Source organism: Lepidothrix coronata, unplaced genomic scaffold (genome assembly GCF_001604755.1).
Source record: "Lepidothrix coronata isolate B3197 unplaced genomic scaffold, Lepidothrix_coronata-1.0 Scaffold64, whole genome shotgun sequence".
Lineage (NCBI taxonomy): Eukaryota > Metazoa > Chordata > Aves > Passeriformes > Pipridae > Lepidothrix > Lepidothrix coronata.
In genome coordinates this window covers 2705133-2721998 of record NW_016690244.1, presented here as the reverse complement: position 1 = coordinate 2721998, position 16866 = coordinate 2705133, and the positions used below count along the sequence as shown (strand labels likewise).

General features: G+C 39.2%; 1 long non-coding RNA gene across 1 annotated transcript; it reads left to right on the top strand.

Moving 5' to 3' along the window:
- Window positions 1-2598: 2598 nt before the first annotated feature.
- On the top strand, window positions 2599-14109 carry LOC108498798. Its single transcript, XR_001875313.1, has 3 exons — window positions 2599-2671; window positions 8254-8260; window positions 14099-14109. It is a non-coding gene; the product is annotated as an uncharacterized LOC108498798 (long non-coding RNA).
- Window positions 14110-16866: the final 2757 nt, after the last annotated feature.

The following is a 16866-nucleotide window of genomic DNA, read 5'->3' as shown; positions in this document are numbered from 1 at the left end:
AGGGCATATTGAACCATCCGAGAAGAGAAAGCAAAGAAATTGAAGAAATTGTAAGTACCAAAAAGAGCAGAGGAAGAAAAGGGAGAGGCAGGAAGTAGGTAGTATCATCAAAGAAACATGAAAAAACTAAGCGTGAAGGAAATATGTTTATATGTGCTGAAGAAGGATTGCTGGTAGGAAAGGTAGGCTGTGAGAAGGTATATGAGCAATATAGTTTGTAATGGAAAGGAGGGAGTCTGATCTGAAGCTACGTTGATAGTTTTGCTAATTTGAAACCTAAAAACATAATGGAAGAAAAGGCTCAGTAGTTGTGGCGAGTAGGCACAGGCAGGAAGCAGGCTGATGGCTGTGGGTATTAGACACTTCAGGGAGCTGATCTGTAGTCCTTAAATTATAAGAACAGGTGGTAGGGCTGATCAAAGGATGAACAGAAGAGCTACTGTTAAGAAGGAAGAAGGTGACTAGGAAAGACTTTTCCACACAAAGTAGATTCAATGTCATCCAGGGCTTGAACTGAGATTTGATTCTTGTTCATAGATTTTGCCAGCTGTGTTATAGGTTCACAGCTTGCCAGAGTACATTTTCGGGCAGTACCTGAGTCACTTGTATTTCTGCCCTTCCCTTGAAACAGTGCGAGAATGATTTGAGTGAAGTTATTTCTTTGCATTAAGTCCACTGCCTCCACAACCACAGGTCTCTGAGCTTTCAGGCCTGGCACAGAGGGTAGCAACAAACAAATAATCTTTGTTTTGTGTCTTGAGTTAAAATTAGTGAAAAGTCATAGCATCTGAGTTGCTTAATGTAGCAATTTCCTGTATCTTTCTCTCTTGTTTAACTTGATCTTATAAAACTTAATATGAAATCCCATGTTGCATTATGTGTCTGGAAATATCTTTTGTATATCTATGTAAAATATATTTGAAAACATACACAAATAAGCATTGTGAGTGAGAATGTGCATTGTGAATTATCTATCTCTAACAGCACTCCTGAGAGGTTCTTCCCTCTCTTTTCCCTTAGCTTTTCCACAAGGGAGAGAAAGAATAAATACACGTAGAACGGAACACTTTAAAAACTCATCTTATTAATTGCAGATTTCTTCTCTTTTCTGTTCCACCCAAAACCCAAAGTAGTTTGTCTGGAGAGCAGCAAGACACAAGATGGTTGTGGAGATATTCCATTATCTGTCACTTGCATGTAAATACAGCAATATATTGCTGTAGTCCACTGTAGACTGTGTATATTCTTTTCCTGTTGTCTGCTGCTTATGGTGGTCACTCAGGAGAGAAGAAGTGATGTGTTGCATGGAGTTATTGGGCACCAAAGGGAGCTTGGGTTGGGTCACTGCTGCGCTTGCAGTGCTTTTTGTATGGCTTATCCTCCATTGGTTCCAATAGTTACTGCTATAGTAATTCCTATAATATACAACTGAAATAACAGGTTACAACAACTTAAACATATTTCGATTACAATCTCCACTCCTTGTCCCTTTGTGCCAGGTTGCAGATTTTAGCACTGCAATGAACTCCTCACCTTGCTCCTAGCTTAGCCAGCATCAAGGGGTTCTTGATGTAGTAATTGTCGTAATATGCAACTCCAATCCCAGGTTACAATGTTTTAGAGGTATTTGCAATACCCTTGGACCAGACATCTGGTTTAACATTGCAATGAACTCCTCCACTTGCCCCTTCTCTGGCTTAGTCTTATGCACAGATCTATCCGGAGTCCCCTAGGGTTGTGGAGCCTTATCTACGAGTCACCGTCTCTTCAGGGGTACATCTGCTGTGGTAGAGACTTATCCAAAGACACAGTTGCTCTGAGGTGCATCTTTTCCAGCATGGCCCTATCTGTGGACCACAATGCCTTCAGAAGTATACCTGTTCCAGCATGGCCTTACCAATAGTCACAGTCCCTTCAAAAGTAAACTCGCTCCAACATGGCCTTGCCTGTGGCTGCAGTCCCTGCAGGGGAGTACCTGCTCTGTCATGGTCTTATCCATGGCTGCACATTTTGAGGTGATCCATCATGACCTCATTCATAGCCATCCACACTTCAGGGTGTACCTGCAGAATGGATGTTTCCATGGGGTTTAACCCTAACGAGCAACTAAACACCATACAGCCACCCGCTAATTCCTCTTCAGTGAGATGGGGGAGAGAACTGAAAGAGTAAAAGTGTGAAAACTCATGGGTTGAGATAAAGACAGATTAATAGATAAAGAAAAAGCTGTGCACACAAGCAAAACAAAACAAGGAATTAATTCACTGCTTTTCATGGACAGGCAAGTGTTCAGCCATTCCCAGGAAAACAGGGCTCCATCTTATCTAATGGGCACTTGGGAAGACAAACACCATCACTTTGAATGTTCTCCCCTTCCTCCTTCTTACCCCGGCTTTGCATGCTGAGCATGATGCCATATGATATGGAATGTCCCGTTGGTCAGTTGGCTGTATCACCAGCTGTCCTGGCTGTGATCCCTCCCAGCTCCCTGTGCACCCCCAGCCTACTCACTGGTGGGGTAGTGTGAGAAGAAAAGGCTCACTCTGTGTGAGCACTTCTCAGCAGAGGCAGCAAAAACATCCCTGTCGTATCAACACAGTTTTCAGGACAAATCCAAACCATAGCCCCATATTAGCTACTGTGAAGAAAATTAACTCTATCCCAGTCCAAAGTAGCATACTGCTGTGACTGATACTCAGGTAATAATATGATTATGACACAAGATTTTATTTCTATATTCATCATGGTGTTTGGCTTTTATGGTCTATATATTTTGTTTACAGGGTGTGTGAGATTCTTATTTGGTTCCTTTAATGTCTGGTTAGCAGAAAATGTATCTTTTTCTAAATCAATAAAGAAACTCCAGCCATAACACTTGCATGTGTGTGTGTGTAAGACAGTAGTTTTTATTGTCATAAATATGCCTTAAAATAGAAAGTCTGTTTAGTGCTAAATTTAGCATTTTACCTGCTTTGCTGTTGTAGAAATTTAACAATCTTGGAGAAGGCTAACCATACGAAACTACTTATTTTCCAGACCTGTTACAACCTTCTAGTGTTAACTTCCTAGATGAATCTAGTCAAACTCATAAGTGAGTTTATTTTCATTGGTTGCCACTAGTTCATGATGGTTTCATTACTGTGGGAACTGGATTTAGTCAAAAAGTGTTAGTTAAAATGTAGATCACTTGCCTCAGTTCTGTTGCTTCAGAGGGGACTCAGGCAGACTCTGAAGTGAAAGAAAGTGTCATGCATTTTCAGCTAACCAGCATCTGTCGGGCTTCATGGTGGGATTAGAGGATTTCTCCCATTCTGCCTGCCACAACTAGTGGCTAGTGATGTTTTTAACTGTCTGGAGAGTATGTGGTAATGTTCAGGTAGGACAGATACTGTTCATTCAGTGACTGAGTGGGTCATATACCCCACTCAGCTGTGAAATGTGTCATTAGTTGTGTTTTGGGCATCAGCTCATTGGCTTCATGACATGGTAGGCAGAGGAATGCAAGCTGAGACCAACATACTATGAACAGGTTTGAGACAGTTTTTCTGCTAAGAGTAAAGCTGTTTCGGTGTCTTTACTATATTCTTGTGTTTTTCTGAGTTTTGTGCTGGAATCTGCACCTCCCAACCCCTTTTCCTGGAGGCCAGAAGGAGCATTAGCATGGATTTAGCATATCCTGCCCCAGACTTCTGTTCCATACCCAGGTTAAACAGGTCCTCTGAAAGGAAAGTGGCTTAGCCCCAGCTGCACTCAGTCCTGCCTGCTGAGGTTAGTGTAGGTGTAAGGCAGGGAGAGTAGAAGCCTTTCCCTGAGAGAGTTGGGACCACGAGAAGTGTGGAGACGAGTTCTCCCTGAAGCATTTTATTGGGCTGGGTTGGCAAGAGTAGGGCTGTTGTCTACTTGTTCCCTGCAGTAAATTTGTGATATGTGGCTGACAAGTGTCACGAAACCTCAATGAATAACTGCAGCAGGCTTGACTTCAGCTTGTCTTTCCTTGAGTGAATTACCATTTGCATTTGTGTCACTAGTTCAGATTTCCCCTAATCTGATGGTAATTTCCATCCTCTGAAGAGCTGCAAAGTAATCAATATGTTTGACCTCCCTTTAGGTGATAGATGGAAAACCTTTGAAAATACTGAGCAAGGTTCATACCAGCACTGTGTGATGAATTGGTGCCCTAGGGCCACCTGAAACTTTCTGCCTCGGAGCGTCTATCCTGGTTGCATATCAACTGCTCTAGGAGAAATTCTTAAAAACTGGGAAAGAAGACCAATGCTACTGCAAAGTCAAAGAGAAAAGTTCTGTATTTTCTTTCTTTCAAGATGCATTTTCAGTATTTTCAATATACCAGTTCAGCTGATAAAACAATTTGACCCATAAAACCTCCAATCGTTATCAGCTAAAAGCCTCTTGAGCAACAGAGTATCTGGTGAGCCTGCCTGAAACGAGTCTATTGTATTTAGTGCACACATGACCTGCTCTGTAGACCACTGTAGGTGACTAATCTCTTGTTTTGCAATGGAATTGTGTTAAGATCACAAAACTATTTAATGAGGTTTAGCTATGGAGATGCTAACCTGTATCTGGAATATGCTCCTTAAATTGTTCTAGATCTGCAAGCTCACATTCTGATAAGATGAAAGTGGTTTTGTCTGCACTGGAAAACTCAAGAATCTGAAGTAATTAATGGACTTAAGGTGGATTAGTTAAATCAGATTAATTCCTGATCTTCTTCCAAAGCAAATTAAACTAAACCAAGTTAAGGTCACTTTCATTCTGAGTCAAAGCATCCACTTGCCAGCAAATGCAATTTAACTAATCATATTAAAAAGTGAACTTAGATTACTTTTCCTGAATACTCTTCCATGCCTAGTTCCTTTGCATGAAAACGTAAATGGCTTCAGCTGTGCCTTCTTCAGGGTTTGAGGGCATGGTTGAACCTGACACTAAGATTAGATCCTATGATTATTGCTCAGTGAAAAGTGTCTACATGACTGCTAGGAATAAAGTGAATAGATTTTTATGAAGTTTTATGTGAAAACCAGAAACATTTCAGGCTATACATCTTCCATATTTTCAATGTTTATACTGTGGATGCCTGCAAGCAGAGTGACAAAGGCAGCTAATTTTAGCAGCAAACTGGATGGAAGTAGCATGATGGGCAGGCAGGTTGAATCACCTGAATTCTTATTGTTCTAGGATCAGAGTACTCTAAAGGTAGTATGATCCTCCTTATGTAATCTGATTTTCTGCTATGTAAGGTTAGCAGGTGAGTTGTACCTTAAGTCCTGCTGAGTGCTGAATGACTGGGAAAGTTTTGAAGCTCTTCTCTGTTATGTGTCTAGACTTTGAGCTGGTGGCTGCTCAGGTGGAGAGATCACTTTGTGTGCCCAGCTCCCTGGCTTTTTTGTGAGAGTGGCAGAACCTTTGTCTCCTGCAGTTTCACTCTAAGAAGTGTGTTTTTTTCACTTTTTGTTGGTCTGATCCCAATGTAGACAGAGACAGACTCCCTAGCTCATACTTATATAAATTCTCTTCTCTGTTACTGATGATACAGAAGGGCTTTGGTCTACCCTAATTTTTGTTTCCTTGGCAATAAAATACCTTCTCTGCAGTGCATGTTAAATAAAATAATGATAATTCCCACTTAAGAGAAAGTCTAAGCAACTAACTATTTTCTCATGCATCTGTGGTTTTTTTAATGTGACTTTGAAAGGACAAAGTGAGTATCAAAATATGAAAAGTTTTCCTCCTTGACAACGGGCCAGGTTTTACTCAAGAAAAAGTCAATGCACTTTAGATGTTGATCTGTGGTAGTTTCCCTTAACCAATTTGATCTGATCTGTTACTAAATCTCAACGCTTTGTAATGCAATGAACTCCTAGTCTTTGATTGTATCTGACACCAACAGAGGAGCACGGATCAGAAAAATCTTCCTTTGATTTCTCTGGATAGTGGATCAGATGCAACAGTGAGAAGGAAAGAGCTGAAGAATAAATGAACAACACAAAAAAGTGAACTTTTTATCTCCGTCCATGATGTTCTTTAGAACTACAGACATCACAGTTCTTTTTATTCTTAGAGTGAGCAAAACTTTTCTACATGCAGTACCTGAAAACTGCAGAATAATATATCTTTTATAAAAATATATATATCAGTGTGTACAAGGTGATATGGTATTTCCAGTTTGTCCTTCTGGTATATAATCTTCCAATACTATGCATCTGAAGTGCCCTAGCCCTTTCTTTAAAAACAGATGTAAGTCTCAGATCTGTTAAAATGCCAATATAGTATTTATCAGTCTTTTGTGTTTAAATTTGATTAGAGGTAGTTGAAAACTTTCAGACTCTTGAATCTAGGAGTCCAGGCACTACTCATATTCACAAGTCTGCAGGCATACTCTTGGGATGCAGATACCCTATCCTTTCTGTTATCTCCATCCTGAGAACAGAGGTTTGCACAACAGAAGAACTCTCAGACTCAGGTTATTGCTGGTCCTTCACGCTAGTGTTGTAGCATGGACAAACTCCAAACTCTTCCTTTATCTTTGACAGTGTGGAAACTCTAACTATGGTATAGGCTCTCAAGTGTTCAGAATTCTGTTTGTCCGGGATCACATCCCACCCCAAGATCTTCCTCTTCCAAAGTTGAACTTTGCTGTGTATGTCCTGAACTCACTATATAGTCCTGTGTCAGTAAAGGTGTAACAGGTTTTAGATGCCTCAACCACCTGCCAACTGAGACAGGGTCTGCATGCTCTTTGTCAATGGACGTTTTAAGAATAATATGGAGGATTTGTGTATTCTTCTGGCTGTACTTTTAAATAGAAATATTTCCTTGAATTATGGATTTCAGCTGTAATTTTTCATGTTGCCTCCTGTATTCACACTGTTCCTGTGCTTTGGATAAGTGATGATTAGAGCTATTCTAAAAGTAACTGTTTTCATATCAGTAGCAGGGCTGAAGTGAAAAAGGACAGGCACATTAATTATACAGAACATTTTATTTCCAGTGCCAGCTCCTGCTAGGGCAGGAAATTTTTCTCGCTACTCTAGAGCCTCTCTTTTGGCTCGTGCACCTTTGGAAATGGAAGCCAAGGTATTTTAGGAAATTTCTTGTTCATTTAAAATGAAATGTACAGTAATTAGACAAAGCAACCAGTGCCAAATGCAGTGCATCACATATGAAATACTTAATTACAGAGGAAAGTTATGTGTTCCAATTGACAGAGTAATCTGTACTCTAATTTACTTGTCTTACCACTCATTACATCTGAGATATTGATTTTCCAGTAGATGGCTTTAGTGGATAAATAAGTGCATTTTATCTCAGAGATCTTGGTTTGAGTGTGATCTGTGAACCTCTGTCAAATGAGCTTGGGAAGCTCAAATTTCTCTATTAAGTGGTGTCCGTGGAATAATCAAAGCAAACGAACTTCAATAATGCCAGTAATTTGTAAATAAAGAGCAGACAGAAATGAGTAGTTTAAAATGATGTGGCTTTTGAGACTTATAAGACAATGTCCTAGAACACAGCTGAAGTGAACAGTGATTACTTTTTAATTATATGTACCTTGACTTTTAGGGTTTAATATCTCTTTTATTTCAATTATGCTGTATGAAATTTTCTACCATGAGCCGAAGGGGGGAGAAAAACCTGGAATCAATAAACCTTGTTCTGATCTTTCATAAAAAGTTGAATACCTTCAGAGTGTGCTTCACTATCTGAAGTAGTAGCTCAATTACAGGTGAGATCAACTGCTAACCTTGGCTGGGGAGGCATGAGAAATGATTAGCCATTGTAAGAATTAGCTAAAGCACTGAAGTTACAGAAGTTATTATAAATAATATTTTTCAGAAGTTTTCATCCTTTGTAGGTCTTGAACACATTGGCAAAAGTTATTTGTGCTAAGTAATTCAAAACAACAAGACCTTCATTGATACGAATCATGCTTCTCATACTTTTTTTGGTGTTTGTTAGTTTGGATTTTTTGGTTGTTGTGTTTTTGTTTGGTTTTTTTTGTGTTTGTGGGGGATTGTTTGTTTTGGTTTATTTCCTTTTTTGAGAAATAACTCACTGGTATGTTATCTTTTTCATTTAACTTTTTTTTTTTTTCTGAAGTAAATGGTTAATTTCCAAAGTGTTTTTGACTAATTTGTTAGTGGACACATTATGCTATTTAGTTTCACAAATAACACCCGGGTTGCTCTAATTGCCCAGTCTAAATATCCATCTAGAGCTGCATTTTCTGAGACCAGCAGTAGCTAATACCACATCTTTTAGAGAATGATTAGAATCTAATCTTTTATGGAAAGATTTGCAGTTATATCCCTACACACAACAATATCTGAAAGCAACCAGGCTCACGTTACTGAAATGTGTTTATTTTAGGTAGCTTCTTTTTAATCCTAATAAAATTTTCATTTCATTAGTATTTTGTGGAACTGAATTTCATATGTTTTATTGGTTTGAAAAATCTCTTTTGTTCTTTGTTTCCTTATTACCTAGGATCCAGTTGTTGCCTTTCTCTATACATTACTCATTTCATAGATCTGTCATATTCCCAGGTGTTTTCTTGCTTTCCAAACAAGAATTATAATATTTCTTTTCTTTGTTTTCAATCTGTTCCAATACAAAAATATTTCTGTGTCTCAAATTGTTTTTATTGCCTTTCCTTTTCCTGTACTATTTGTGCTTTGGTTTTGGTGGAATTGGATGACCAGAACTGAAATGTGATTGTGCCGTTGATTTCATATAATGGCACTTTGATATCTTCCAGATTGCTTGTTGTCTGTTCCTTAATGAAGGCTGAAAATTATTTGTGGTTTTTATACTGCCATTGGACATTGTGCTTTTCAGAAAGATGTCTAATTCTTTTTGTAAATGGTTATGGGCACAAGCCATTGGAGCATGCAAGGAATTCATCCTGTTGCTTCCATTATTCTGCATTCAACCCCATTTAAGATACATTTACTACTATGTTATTCAGTTCCCTAATTACATTAGGTTCCTTAGTCACAGATCATTCTGTAAACCACGTGAGTTAGAAGAAAAGAAACAAGAAAAAGACAAAGCAAAAGAAGAAAAAAAGAGAGTTTGCTTTCCCAGCATCATAAATTTTGGATCGCTTGCATTTTATCCTATTTCTTTTCAATCTTATTAGTCATATGGGAAGATCCCTGCCTTAGGGGAGAGGCATTTGTTTTCAAGGGATGTCCTCACTTAAAGACTTAAGCACAGGGAAAAGAGTACAGGCTGAGAGTCCAAATTATTCCAATCTTATTGGTTATTCTTACATGTAACTTCTTTCTCCCACCCAATTTTGTGGCAGGTTTGAACTGGTTGTGCTTTCAATGTTTCCTGAAGATGTTGCTAAGCGGCATCTGGATTTTATTTAATTTTTGCCTCTCTGTAACAATTGCCTCTCTGTAACATCTTGCCTCTCTGCCTCTCTGGTGATCTTTTTGTGTCACTGCTGTGTCCTGCCTGAGTGCTGCCTTGTCCCCACCAATATCTAGGTCTTTCCCTTGCTGTGTGGTGATGTGAACCCTCTGGCACCTAATTAGGTAATCCCAGCCGTAGAAAAGACTCTTATTTATCAAAGGAAACCTTGCCCCTTTACAATAAGAGGACTACTGCACATTTCAGTTTCTGACTTCCAGAACAAGTGAAGTAGTGTAGTACAGGCCTGAGACATGGCAGCCTGAATATTATTTGAGTCATAGAATGGTCCAATACTGTAAAGAATTCATTAAGGATATCACAAGGATATGTCTACAGGATCACAACTTACTAGGGTTACTGGAAGCAATATAGTAACCTTGGGGTGTAAACTTGCCAAGAGCTGCTTAGTCTTGCTGATATATCTAAACAAAAATAACTCACATATTCATGTACAGCCTTGCTTTGGGCTGCATGAGCATGTCTGCAAAAACTGAAAGCAAATTTCTGTCTTAGGAGCTCTAGTTCATCACTTCAGATTTTTTCTTTCACGTGGATGCTTGTTTTCTCCTAGAGTATAATTTATTAAAACTAAGAACTGGGAGCAGATGAGTTTATATTTGGAGCATAGAAAAATCTGGAGCTCATTTAAGTGGTCTTGATCAGAAGAAGAAAAACACTTCTGCCTTTCAGCCAAACACTTGTAAATTATTATGGTTTTGATTTATAACTATTCTTCCTCATTTTACACATGATCATGTAAAACTGACCTGCATGCCTGGGTGCAACAGACCAGAAAGACTGAGTGGAATATTAACAAGAATAACAGAACTATAAAGATTGTCATGCTGATATTTGTGTTCTCAGTGTCAGTGCTGCTTGGCATCGTGACAATTCCACTTTTATCTGTTCATATCTAAAATTGCCTGATTGCCAGTTTTCAGCAGTATACAGAAATTTAATACATCATTAAAAGATCACTTAAGAAAGATTTCCTGAAAAAGATTTTTTTTTCTCTTATGCTTCTAATCTATCAGGTTCTTAAACTTTAAACTTGTATTTTCTAACAGATTCAACTAATTTTGGATGATAACAGTAAAAAGTGACTAATTAAAAGTAAAGACAAATAACAGTAAAAATATTTGTTACTATGTCTTCACAGCCTGCCCAGTAGGTTGGGATGCTTGAGAACTTCTTGTTCTACCTCTTGTTGCATTTGTGACCTCAGTTCTTGATTAATATGAACTTCTTTTTATGCAGTGTGGAATAGTTAATGATCTTTCTTGCACATGCCAAGATTTTGGCGCTTCATAAAATTTTTGCTTTCTTTCTAGTCCTTACTGCTCCACATTCCCTCCAATCAATTTAATTCTATGAAATCTATTTCAACTATTTCTATCAGTGGTGAGAGAAATATTGATTTCAGTGTGCAGTCATTCAAGTAATTTCTTTATGAAGCATTATGCTATCAGAAGCTGTGGTAATAGGGACCTTGCAATGAGAAAGTAAAATCTCAACAAGACACAAGTCCCGACCCTGTACGCTGTTTCCTTAACAATAACGTGCAGCATGATTTTGACCTTGTCTCAGAAGTGCTGTTTTTGAACTTGGACTCAAATGGCGAAGGTAATAAGAAAATTAGTAACATTAACCCTGTGTTAAAGCCAAAGGAAGACATATTGCTCTTTTTTGCTTATTCCTTGAATCAATAGAATTTTTTTCCTAGATGATGTATGTGGGCAGTAAACAAGACCGTGTCCTGCATTTTTAAAAATTTTTTTTGTTCAGGGTTTGTCTAGAGATTTGCTAACAGTTATTCCTAACTTGTCGTAAGTAGATTAATAAGGATTGTACAGTAGATCTCTCTAGCTGTACTCTATGGACCTGTTCTTGTCTAGATTGTGAATAACCTGTTATTTTATTTCTTTTATCCCTAGTCTGTACCTAGTGTCTTTTAGAGATTATCTATATGAGAAGTTAGTGTGAAGGCTGTGAGTATAAAGCGGGATAGGTATGCCTTGCTGTCTCCGTGAGAGCACTTCAGTATGCACTAACAGTGCATCTAATATGAGCTGGCTTATGTGAGATGGAGAAGGCTATCTTCTGCTTTGTGCAGAGTGTCTGCAAAGGCAATTAAAACTGAGTGACTACTGTGCTGAGAATTTGTACCCATTGTGCTGCACGCACTCAGAAAAGCCTTGCTTTTACTGACAAGCATTTTATTTGGTGTGATCTCAGTCAAAAACTAAGTTGTCACTGGCACCAGAGCAAGACTAAACACCTAAGAAAATGGAACTGAGAGTATATCTGTATTGCATGCTGTATTTGTATGTAAAATTAGAGCGGCTGGAGTGAAAGGTTACCATGGGTTGCCTTGGTACCCTAGATTTTTAGAATACAGTGTTGTACAAGGCAGAGCAGATATTTATTGAAGATCAAAATGACTTGCAAGGATAGCAGGAGCAGTAATATTTACCAAAATAATGAAACGGTATCGTTTCCACTGTATAGTGGAAATGAACAGCACATAGATTGCACACAGAAAGCACCAGATAGAAAGACGCAGAGACACATTTGCATAATTTTATTTTGTTCGTAATATTCTCACAACACTTACAGAAAACATTCATGTCAAAAGTTGAACAGGAGTGATTGTTAAATGGTTCAAGCGCATGCAATGTTCTTGAAAGTTAATTAAGAGTATTTCTGAGTCTGGGTTAACTGTGTAGTTGTGTAATCCAGAGCGTGCTTACTTTGAAAAGACATGCCTAATGATCTGTCAGGGATCTAATCAAGTCTTTGCAGTACTGACACTCATCAGACTGCTGTCCTGGACCCTATGTCATTGAGCTCAGCTGCTAGAAATTTCTGTGTGTACAAATGGACTGTAGTGCTGTTTTTTCTCTTATGCCTCTGATGCCCTCCTAGGGCCTAAAACTGGCCATAACATCTTCAAACATTTGTGTATGTTTAGCACCCTTTCTCAAAATTTCAACTACATGTGTACCTTGGGCTACAGTATAACTCCTCAGGGAAGCTGAGCTAAATGCTATGTATATACCTTTCAGAAGTGACACTACTCTCAATTGCATAGGGAAAAAAAAAGAACTAGAAAATAAATAAATCCTGGATATGTTTCTACACCTCAATTTTCTTACTACTCTGAAACATTCTTTCAGCTGTTGGATCAGTCCCTCTGGGATAGCCCAGAATTGCTTTCTTGTGGCTTGTGACTGGCCTCCCAAGCAGCTGAATCTTCCCAGTTTAGTTCTTCTTTAACCCCAGACCTTCTTGGAGCTAGACCAGCATTCCTGCTACAAAAGAATGTTCCTCTTATCTCCTTCCCAGAGCTCCCTCTTCATCTCCTCAAGGCTTCTTACATTATAGACCTCCTTTTCAACACTTGTTTTCTCTGGTAACTTTTCACTGTGCAGAATTCCCATCTTATAGACAGAAAAGTACAGTGTTAAGCACCCTCCATTCGTTTCCTCAGTAGAGAGAGAGACACAAAGACAGAGAGGCCTTTCATGAAGCATTGATTGTCTTTGCATTTGGTTTGAAACACTGCACAGACTACTGTTCTTGGATTCCTCAGATCCTCCATGGTTTTGTGGGTTCTTTTTTTATTTTTCTTTTTTTTTCCTTTTTTTTTTTTCTGGTTATTCTATTTCTTAGATGTTTCTGTATACAAGATTATTTGCAGTCTTAAGCATAGTGGTCAAAACAGGAATAAATAATACTTGTATGGACATTTTGACGTCCTGGCATCCTGGTTTGTCTCCTTTCCTTTACACAGAGAGTGCCTGTACACTTGGTGGTGTAATGTATTTACACACACATGCCAGCTTCAGCTACCCTGTGCTTGTGTGTGCATGCAAGATAAAAAGAGGAAGGATCAGACAACATAGAACACAAGTCACTAGGAACACAAATAATTTTAATCCTTACCATTGTTTTCTCAGGAAAGGTCTCTGGCAGACCACAGTTCATATTTTATTGTATTATTTCTACCAAGCCTGAAAATGGGATGTGACCTGTCAGTGGAGTGTCTGGTTATTAGGAAATTCATGCTTTTCTGTATTCTGAACTCTTGTGTTTAGCAGTCTATAGATTTTGTGGTCCTGAGGTCCTTCTACACACAGCAACATGTTGTAAAGCTGAATAGAGGAAATATACTGTGGTATATGTATGGTGTATGTGTCTGTAGTTTTCTGTTTTTTACCTATATTACCTCTGTTTACATAAGAAACCTAAAATCATACCACTGACTTACTATATGTCATTGATGAATGAGCTTTGACTGGCATCCTTACATGTCCAATATGTAAACTGTCTTAAAACTCTTGTGACACTTTAAAACCAAACAATTTTTATCATATAGCTCCTAAAAAGTGTGTGAGCCGTATACACAAATGAAACAAGGCTGTAACATGGGTGACATTTTAGCTTCTTGGGCAGACAACTCATTATCACCACCAACACTCACACTCAAATACACTACTGACCTCTTCTGTGATCTCTTGTTTTCCACAGCATCTTTTCCCTGTGTTTCAAGAGGGTCCTGAAACACAAGGAAAGGACTGAAATACGCAAGTGTCCTGCTCTCTGCTCTGCTTGTTTCTGACTTCAATATTCACCACTGTAGAGCAGAGTGAAGCAGGGGGACAGTGTGGTGTTCAATCTTTCTTCCCCATATCCATATGCATCTGGACGACCTAATTTTAGGCCTGTCAGCTTTTGCAGTGATAAGTTAACAATATAGATCACATATAAGCTGCATCACAATGATTTTTAAATGAGATTTATTTATTTAAAGTGAATGATAAATGGTTCTCTTTTATCAGACTCTTGCAAATAAGATTAAAGCAACATTATTTTCCTGGAATAAGAGAACAGCTGGCACAAAGTGAATGTCTGTAGGTCACACTGTGCTTGCCTGACCTTGCAGAGATGTATAACAATGAGGATCATTCAGCTGGTCTTTCTGCTTCCTAAATCCTGTTTATGTTACAATCAGATGCTATGTGGAGTACTGGTAAGTTGTGAGTTATGTGAGCATTATGAGAGGCTTTGGTAGGAACAGGCAGTGGCTGAGACAGCACAGTCTGTCTTGGCCTTTCAGAGAATCACGTATACATGCCAAGTCTCTTCCAAAAATGTGTGAAGCACTGACCTGTGTTTCATCAGCATTTTAGAAGCTCTAGCATATAGTACAAAATACCTTGAGTATGCTCCTCTCAGAATTAGCCCATTCTGCTGAACACTTGGTCTCTTCTGAATTCTAAGATACATCCTGATCTTTTTTCCCTCAGTTCAGATCTCATGAAACAGTATAAGGGCTGCATAATAAGCATTGCACTCCATAGCAATTCTCAGTTTGTAATGTGGCAAAAAGAATTTGTGTTGTATGTCCTTAATATGATGAGATGACATGGATGAAGCCAAATGTATGTGGACTTTTCAGTATTATATAGGCAAAGTAGCTCCTAAAGTGAACACCTAAAGTGAGGGGTTTTTTCAGAGGAAACAAGATGGTTCAGTCTGAGGCACTGGGAGAGAGCTAATGCCTTATTATCAGGGAGAGCAATGGACTTTTACCCTGGATGAACTATCTCAGACTACAGGATAAAACTTTTCCTGTTCTTTATCGCATTCAGACAGAGGTCATGGCCTTGTCCCTGGAGGTCTCTTGGCAGGAGGTTGGCTGTACTGAAGAAGATAGCAGGATTGCAAAGGGTTGCCCATACAATAGAGAGAAGGACTGGAGGGGCCAGGGAAGAGTTGACAATGACACTAGAGTTCTTCTGTTCCACTAAATTCAACAAACATCTTCCGGCCCCAGATCCTTGCAGCAGGTATGGGAGATAGAAGGAAGGTTTTGGAAACTGATAGTGATTCCTCTCGTTTCATATTTTGATAATACATCTACATCTCCTTCTGATGATTTTGCTCAGAGGAGATATCCTGGTATATTTATCTGTAGATTTCTGTTTCTTGCCTGTATTACCTCTATTGACAGAAGAAATAAAGTCATGAAGTTGACTTACCATATGTCATTGGTGAATGAGCTTTGACTGGCATCCTTACTCCAGGGGAAAAAAGGGACTTTGTTATGTAGAGTACGTGGTTTGTAATCTCCTGTTTCTCCCATGACACTTTTCTTCAGCATCTCTCCTATGACAAAGAAATCCAATCCCCACTGCTTGATTTTTCTGCTGCTTCTCAGATGTTATTTTTCTTATTTTCCTAGCTATGAGTCTGTCAACAAAGTCTGTAGTTGATGGCATTTTGCCTCATCTGTTGCAACTCTGTATGCTATAATAAATTAGCTGTATTGGCTTGTAGATTTAAATTGGAAAATAGTACAGAGTAATAAGTTATTTTATTGGTTTCTTCCTTTTGATCTGGGATTGCTAGTCTATAATCTACTCTGCACCTAGTGATCTGAACTTACTTTGCTGCTAAAAGTAGCTGCCTATTTTAAAGTTTTGGGTAAAGTCCAATGTTGAATATCAGGCCAAATAGCGGGCAGAAGATGAAAAAAAAAATTAATTTCCTGTTCTATTTTGAGGTGATGCTCTATAGATCTTCTCCAATTCAATAAATGAAGTCACTCCTGCACCCTCTACAGAAAAAACATGCATTACCAGATCCTCTAGGTCTGGTGATGGTTCATCAGTTGTTCCTTGGCATCCCTTTGTGTGGCACTCAGGACAATTAGAGAGATGTGGTACAAAGCTGAAGGTTAATTCAACTAAATTCTCGTGTAAGACCCTGCTATCCTCTTGCAGTAGGTTGTTATACTTACGTATATCTATCTATATCTAATCTATATCTATATATCTCCTTATAAAAGTATGTTGTGTTTGCAAGGCCAGGTTTTGGTAGTGGGCGGGGCTACAGGAGTGGCTTCTGTGAGAAGCTGCCAGAAGCTTCCCCCATGTCCGCCAGAGGCAATGCCAGGTGACTCCACGATGGACCTGCTGCTGGCCAAGGCCAAGCCCAGGAATTGTGTTAACACCTCTGTGATAACAAATTTGGGAAGGGAAAAAAGTTATTGTGCAGAAGTAATTGCAGACAGAGAAGAGTGGAGTGAGAATATGTGAGAGGAACAAGTCTGCAGACACCAAGGTCAGTGAAGGAGGGGGAGGAGGTGCTCCAGGCACCGGAGCTGAGGTTCGCCTGAAGCCCGTGGTGCAGACCATGGTGAAGAAGGCTGTGGCCCTGCAGCCCATGGCGGACAATGGGGATGCAGAGATCCACCCACAGCCCGTGGAGGAGACCCACGCTGGAGCAGGTGGATGGCCAAGAGAGAGCTGTGAACACGTCAGAAACCCATGCTGGAGCAGGCTTCTAGCAAGGACCTGCAGATGTGTGGAGAGAGGAGCCCACTCTGGAGCAGGTTTTCCTGCTAGGACTTGTGAC